The 8052-nt window shown below is 41.1% G+C and overlaps 1 pseudogene; it reads left to right on the top strand.

Annotated features, from left to right (window-relative positions):
- Positions 1–6791, top strand: part of LOC103197282 — a 47765-nt pseudogene extending 40974 nt beyond the window's left edge.
- Positions 6792–8052: the final 1261 nt, after the last annotated feature.

Genomic DNA, 8052 nt, shown 5'->3' with positions numbered 1-8052 from the left:
CCTTTCTTCCTATAATATTCCCCCAAAAACCTCAAACCAAACCCACTCTCATTGAGTAGATTCTGACTCATAGCGACCCCCACTGGCTTTCCAAGGCTGTAAATCTTTATGGAAGTAGATTGGCTCATCTTTCCAGAGCTCCTTCCTGTACAATTAATATAGTTTTTATTTATTTATTTATTTTGACATACTATATACAAGAAATTTCCCTGCTTACTTAATGTGGGGGAGCTCTGATGGCATAGTGCCTAAGGCATTTGACTGCTAACCAGTAGGCCAGCAGTTCAAACCTACTAGCCACTCCTCGGAAGGAAGATTGGGCAATCTACTTCCATAGTGATAGTACCTTGGAAAACCAAGGAGGGGTCGCTATGAGTCAGATCTGACTCAACAGCAGTGAGAGTTAATGTGGGTCATAAAAATGTACTACTACATTCTCTAGCTGCTTAGAGTATAATTGATTGACAGCCCAATTGCCGCCCCTCTAGATCTGCCATCTGTTGACGCCAAGACTACTCCCAGACAGGTACTGAGCTCCACAGGAGAACTAAGACACGTGCATTTTGCTGAGATACAGAACTCCTTTAATAATTCTGGTTGAAACTTTGTCAGAACTGCACTGCTGTTCAAGACTCTTCCTACCCAATCTTCTTTCTTTCCCACTCTCCTTCAACTGAGATCAGAGTTGCATGTATGTGATCTTAAAGCTCTCCCCTATTCTCTTCTGCTGCTGCTTCCAATAAATATCTTGCCTATTGAATGCTATTTTGGCATATATTTTTCAGCAGATTCAAACTAATACAAACAGTACTGAAAGTGGTCTGAAAAAACATGTTGTAGGATGATGATTTGTGACTAGCTCACTCACTAAGTGAGCAAAATGGATGCCATCCTGGGTGGTAGGTAAATGAGGTATGCATAGTTCTGGGCACAAGGTGATAGTGTAATTGCTAAAGATCTCATTCCTGTCAAGGGGAGGGAGGATATCCTTATTGTTGTTGTTAGGTGTCGTCAAGTCATCTCTGACTCATAGTGACCCTGTGCACAGCAGAACAAAACACCACCTCGTCCCATGCCAACTCTGCGATCCCTGCTGTACTTGATCTCATAGCCACAGCCACTGTGTCAATCCATCTTGTTGAGGACCATCCTCTCCTTTGTCGACTCTCCACCTTACAAACATGAAATCTTTCTCCAGGGAATGGTCCCTTCTGACAATATGACCAGAGTAGGTGAGACGAAGTCCGGTCATTCTCACTTCCAAGGAGCATTCCCACTGCACTTCTTCCAGGACAGATTTGTTAGTTCTTTTAGCAGTCCATGGTTGTTTCAGCATTCTTCTCCAACACCACATCTCAAAAGCATCAATTCTTCTTCGGTCTTCTTTATTTATCATCCAGCTCTCACATGCATGTGAAGTGATTGAAAATATCATGACTTGTGTCTGGTGCACCTTAATCCTCAAAGAGACATCTTTGCACCTCAGCACTTGAAAGACGTCCTTTGCAGCCAACTTACCCAGTGCTATACATCATCTGATGTCCTGACTACTACCTCCATTGGTGTCGGTTGTAGAACCAAGCAATGTGAAGTCTTTGACAACTTCAATCTTTTCTCCATTCATTATGATGGTGCTTACAGGTCTAGTTGTGAGAATTTTTGTTTTCTTTATATTGAGATGTAATCCATACTGCAGACTGTATTCTTCAGTCTTCATCAGTAAGTGCTTCAAATCATCCTCACTTTCAGCAAGCAAAGTTGTGTCATCAGCATATCACAGGTTGTTAATGAGCCTTCCTCCAATCCTGATGCCACGTTCTTCATATAGTCCAGCTTCTTGGATTATTTGCTCAGTATATAGATTGAAAAAATATGGTGAAAAGATACAACCCTGACACACTCCCTTCTTGATTTTAAACCATGCAGTGTCCCCTTGTTCTGTTTGAATGATGGTCTCCTGGCCTGTGTACAGGTTCCTCATAAGTACAATAAGTACAATCAAGTGTTCAGGAATTCCCATTCTTCTCAATGTTATCCACAATTTGTTATGATCCACACAATAAAATGCTTTGGCATAATAAAACACAAGTAAACATCTTTCTGGTATTCTTTGCTTTGAGCCAAGATCCATCTGACAGCAGCAATGATATCCCTCGTTCCCTGTTCTCTTCTGAATACAGCCTGTGCCTCTGGAAGTTCTCTGTCAATATACTGCTGCCACCGTTTCTGAATTATTTTCAGTAAGATTTTACTTGCGTGCAATATTAATGATATTGTTGGTGATTTCCACATTCTTTAGGATCACCTCTCTTTGAAATGAGCACAAATATGGATCTTTTCTAGTCAGTTTGCCAGGTAGCTGTCTTCCAGATCTCCTGGCATAACTGAGTGAGTGCCTCCAGTGCAGCATCCGTTTGTTGTAACGTCTCAGTGGGTATTCCGTCAATTCCTGGAGCCTTGTTCTTTGTCAATTCCTTCAGTGCAGCTTTGACGTCTTCCTTCAATAACATTGGTTCTTGATCATATGCTACCTCCTGAAATTGGGTGAACATCAACCTGTTCTTTTTGTTACAATGACTCTGTGTATTCCTTCCATCTTCTTTTGATGCTTCCTGCATCATTCAATAAGGAGCTCCGGTAGCATAGTTCCTAAGGCACTTGACTGCTAACCAGAAGGCTGGTGGTTCAAACCCACCAGACACTCCTTGGAAGTAAGGTTGGGAAATCTACTTCCATAGTGATACTTGCCTCAGAAACCCAAGGAGGGGTCACTATGAGTCAGGTCTGACTTAACGGCACATAACAACAAAACAGCAAACAGTATCATTCAGTGTTTTGCCCATAGAATCTTTCAGTATTGCAACTCGAGGCTTAAATTTTTTCCTCAGTTCTTTCAGCTTGAAAAATGCTGAGCGTGTTCTTCCCTCTTGTTTTTCTAACTCCAAGTCTTTGCACATTTCATTATGTTGTTGTTGTTATGTGCTGTCGAGTCAGACCCAACTCATAGTGACCCCTCCTTGGGTTTCCAAGGCTGTATCATGACAGAAGTAGATTGCCCAACCTTCCTTCCGAGGAGTGGCTAGTGGGTTTGAGCCACCAGCCTTCTGGTAAGCAGTCAAGTGCCTTGAGAACTACACCACTAGAGCTCTGCATTTCATTATAGCAGTTGGCTTTGTCTGCTCTAGCTGCTCTTTGAAATCTATTCAGCTCTTTAATCTTGTCATTTCTTCCATTTGCTTTAGCTACACCTGTTCAAGGGCAAGTTTCAGAGTCTCTTCTGATATCCATTTTGGTCTTCTTTTATCATCCTTTTAATGACCTCTTGCTTTCTTCATGGATGATGTTCTTGTTGTCATACCACAATTCTTCTGGTTTTCGGTCATTGGTGTTCAATGCATCAAATCTTTTCTTTAGATGGTCTCTAAATTCAGGAGGGATATATTCAAGGTCATATTTTGACTCTTGTGGACTTGTTTTAATTGTCTTCAACTTCAAGTTGAACTTGCATATGAGCAATTGATAGTCTGTTCCACAGTCAACTCCTGGCCTTGTTCTGGCTGAAAATATTGAGCTTTTCCACCGTCTCTTGCCACAGATGTAGTCAATCTGATTTCTGTGTACTCCATCTGGTGAAGTCCATGTGTATAGCCACTGTTTGTATTGTTGAAAAAGGTATTTGCAATGAATAAGTCCCTGGTCTTGCAAAATTCTATCATGCAATCTCCAGCATTATTTCTGTCACCAAGGCCAAATTTTCCAACTACCAGTGATTCTTCTTTGTTTCTAACTTTTGCATTCCAGTCACCAGTGATAGTTAACACATCTTGATTGCCTGTGCAGTCAATTTTAGACTGCAGAAGCTGATAAAAATCTTCAATTTCCTCATCTTTGGCTTTGGTGGTTGGTGCATAAATTTGAATAATAGTGGTATTAACTGGTCTTCCTTGTAGGCATATGGATATTATTCTATCACTGACAGCATTGTACTTCAGAACAGATCTTGAAACATCCTTTGTGATGATGAATGCTACACCATTCCTCTTCAAATTGTCATTCCCGACATAGTAGATCATATGGTTATCTGATTCACAATGGCCAAACCAGTCCATTTCAGCTCACTAATGCCTGAGGATATCAATCTTTATGTGTTCCATTTCATTTTTGACAACTTCCAATATTTCTAGATTCATACTTCATACATTCCATTTACCTATTATTAATGGATGTTTGTAGCTGTTTCTCCTCAAATTGAGTCATGCCACATCAGCAAATGAAGGCCTCAAAAGCTTTACTTTATCCATATCAGCAAGGTTGGTCCTACTTTGATGATGCAGTTCTTTTCTAGTCGTATTTTGAAAGCCTTATGCCCTAAGGGTCTTGTTCACCTGCACTGTGTGGGATAATGTTTCCAGGCTATTCATAAAGTTGCCCAATGTATCAGACAGTGTTTCTCTGCTATTCATAAGGTTTTCCCTGGCCAATTCTTTGAGAAGTGGATGGCTTCTTCCTTCTTGCTATTCATTCTCAGTCTGTAAGCTGAATTGAAACCTGTGCACCATGTGCAAGCCTGGTGACACTTGAAACACTGGTGGCACAGCTTCAAGCCTCACCACAACAGCAAGGCACAATAGTACGACAAACTGACAGACAAGTTTGTCTCACTTAGCTGTTCGAAACCTCTCTGCTGTCCCCTTACCTGTATCCCTGGCACTGCTCTGCTCTGTCCTCCCCTTGGCTTCTCCCCCACACATACTTTCCTGGCTCATGGGGGTTGGGCCCTTGTCCCTCCCCTTACCTGGATCCCTGGCTGCTGTTCTGCTCTGTGTTCCCCTCTGGCTTCTCTTTTCCCTGCTGTACTGGCTGGTGGGGGTGGGTCTGTATATCCTTGTAAGTGGGATGAATCTGGTGTTTGAAAGATTTGTGTGTTGGGGGGTGGGATGCCTATACAGACAGCAGAATTGGCTGGTTAATCTTAAACTGAATTGGTGCCCTGCTGAGGGATAATGAGCAAGTGAGGGCCATTACCAATCAGTTAAAAGGTGAATGTGAGGGCCAGAGGGACTCTGGGGTAGCTTACAAAAAGGCCTTTATCTCCTGCAGTGGAAGAGCAGATACAATTGAGCAACAGACTGTAGGATAGATAGAATACATTTGGATGTTCACTCTAGACTATGTTGTACCAAGCAGGTCTGGTACACTAAAGTCAGTATCCTGGTTGGGAAAACCTGGAATGTTGAAACATGGGATGGCAACATCTGAATGGGTGTTTCTGAGATTCTTCAAAGTCACCTGAATCCTCAAACCTTGAAGAGATGGCTCATCTTTCTCTAGTAAGAGCTAGCACTTCCCCTGGGCTGAAGATGTCTCAGAAGCCTCTCCCACTCAGAGTAACAAATCATAAGTCATAAGTCCATTTCCAGGAAATGGGATGTTTTCTGAGACCAGTCAACGTACTGCCTCAGGAGCTGCCCCAGCCTCCTGCCCTGGCTGAATAGTTGATAAACAAAAAAACAAACCAAACCCACTGCCATCAAGTGAATTGGACTCATAGCAACCCCTCAGGTTTCCCAGGAGGTATCTCTACAGAAGTAGATCGCCCAATCTTTCTTCCAAGGAGTCGCTGGTGGGTTTGAACTGCAGGCCTTCTGGTTGGCATTCAAATGCCTTAGGCAGTACACCACCAGTGTTAAATTCCAATATAACCCAGTTAGGACAGCCTGATAAGGAAGAAAAAAGGCTACACACCAAGGAGGTGCAATAATTGCTAACACCACATACTAGGAGGAGCCAGAGGGGTATACCTGGATTTTCATGGCCAGAAAGTAAGATTGAATAAGTAAGAATTGACTTGGGGTGGGGGTGGGGGTGGGGGTGGGAGGTGGGGAGGGGGATTCTTTCTTGGGATTTAATATTCCGTCAAGAGATAAAAATGTGGCAAATTAACTGCTAAAATGGTTCTTAGAAACTTGAAAAACGTAAAGGACAGCCACAAGTAAAGGGGAAATGTTCGAGATGCCCTGGCAGCAGTTCTGTCCCAGCCTCCGTGGAAGTGAGTGGTAGCGGGGATCCAGAGGGGCAAGCTCCGCGGCAGTGCGAGTTTTCGGTGCTTTTACCCACCTGCAGTGAGCGCGAGAACCTGCTGCTCATAGTGTGACTGCTGGTGAAAACTTCACTGAGAGTGGAATCAACTATGAATATATAGATGATGGAAGCCCAAATGGAACAAGGGAAGTTGCTGGACAACTGAAGAAGATCTATGGGCCGGAGAAAATTCTAAGACTCCGGGAGAAAAATTTGGGGCTAGGAACTGCATATATTCATGGGATGAAACGTCCTACAAGAAACTACATAATTATTATGGCTGCTGATGTCTCACATCATCCAAAATTTATTCCTGAATTCATTAGGAAACAAAAGGAGGGTAATTTTGACATTGTCTTTGCAACTCGATAGAAAGGAAATGGAGATGTATATGGCTGGGATTTGAAAGAAAAATGATCAGTCATCGGGCCAATTTTGTAACACAGATTCTGCTAAGATCAGGAGCATCTGATTTAACATGAAGTATCAGATTATACTGCAAAGAAGTTCTACAGGAATTAACAGAAAAATGTGTTTCTAAGGGCTATGACTTCCAAATGGAGATGATTGTGAGGGCAAGACAGTTGAATTACACAATTGGTGAGGTTCCAGGGTCATTTGTGGATCGTGTTTATGGTGAATCTAAGTTGGAAGGAAATGAAATAGTCTCTTTCCTAAAAGGATTACTCGTTCTTTTTGCTACTACATAAAAGAAAATTACTCACTTAAATTTGTCATACTCATTTAAATTAAAGCATGAAAGAAGCCTGGTTGGTGGTTTATAGAGAATGTACTCTTAAAACATAAATCATAAAGTAAGGAAAATTTCATGTGAATTTTTTTTTCTGAAGAAACGCAACCACTTAATATTTCAAATAAATTAGAAAAATGAGTAGTTTTTATCAACTTTTCATTTACATTTTACTGTATTATAATTTATAAATATTGTTGTTGTTGTTATGTGCCGTCGAGTCGGCCCCGACTCATAGCGACCCCTCCTTGGGTTTCCGAGGCAGTATCACTACGGAAGTAGGATTGCCCAACCTTCCTTCCGAGGAGTGGCTGGTGGGTTTGAACCGCCAGCCGTCTGGTTAGCAGGCAAGTGACTTAGCCACTATGCTACCAGAGCTCCTAATTTATAAATAAATATGATTTTTTTTTTTGCATAAAACATTGCTACTTTCATTAGAGTATGTGAATGCAGAATTTCTTACATGGGGAAGATTTTTTTTTAATGTTCTTTATAAAAAGTGAATCCAAAGCTCTTTGTACCTAACATCTGTCAGAACAGGAATGTTAATTCTATTTGTGAAATGTAAATGGTTATTTCTGTGTCAATTTTGGGAAAAAACACACACTTTTGTGGTTTCCTCAAAAATGTATCTCATATTTTCTAAACCAGCTGAAACAATACACTTAGAACAAAATGTTAAGGTTTTGGTTCTATGCAGCTATTAAATTGATGAAATATTTCATTTACCAAGGCAGTATTTAAACTGTATATTATGAATTAGAAATGATTTGGTGGCAGTTAATTGCATAACATTTCTTTTTCTTCTTCTCTTCAAAGCAATAACATCTATCAGTAAGGAACAGTATTGAAAACAGTGAGGCACAAATTTAGCTGCTATAGTAATTTTAAAATATCTTCCTGAATTACTTTTATAAAGATTTATTTCTCAAAAAAAAAAAAAAAAAAAAAAAGCCCCCAGCAGGTGATAGAAGAAGGAATAAAGATGCTGAGGGAAGTGCATGTGCTGGGAATGGAGATATGTATATGTATATGTATAGGTATAGGTATAGGTATAGGTATAGGTATGTTGTTGTTGTTGTTGTTATGTGCCGTTAAGTCGGACCCAACTCATAGTGACCCCTCTTTGGGTTTCCGAGGCAGTATCACTACGGAAGTAGATTGCCTGACCTTTCCTCGAGGAGTGGCTGGTGGGTTTGAACCGCCAGCCTTCTGGTTAG

Source organism: Orycteropus afer, unplaced genomic scaffold (genome assembly GCF_000298275.1).
Source record: "Orycteropus afer afer isolate SDZICR_OR568_19922 unplaced genomic scaffold, OryAfe1.0 scaffold00075, whole genome shotgun sequence".
NCBI lineage: Eukaryota > Metazoa > Chordata > Mammalia > Tubulidentata > Orycteropodidae > Orycteropus > Orycteropus afer.
Note: the sequence above shows the minus strand (reverse complement) of the source record. Positions and strands in the feature narration are given on the sequence as shown.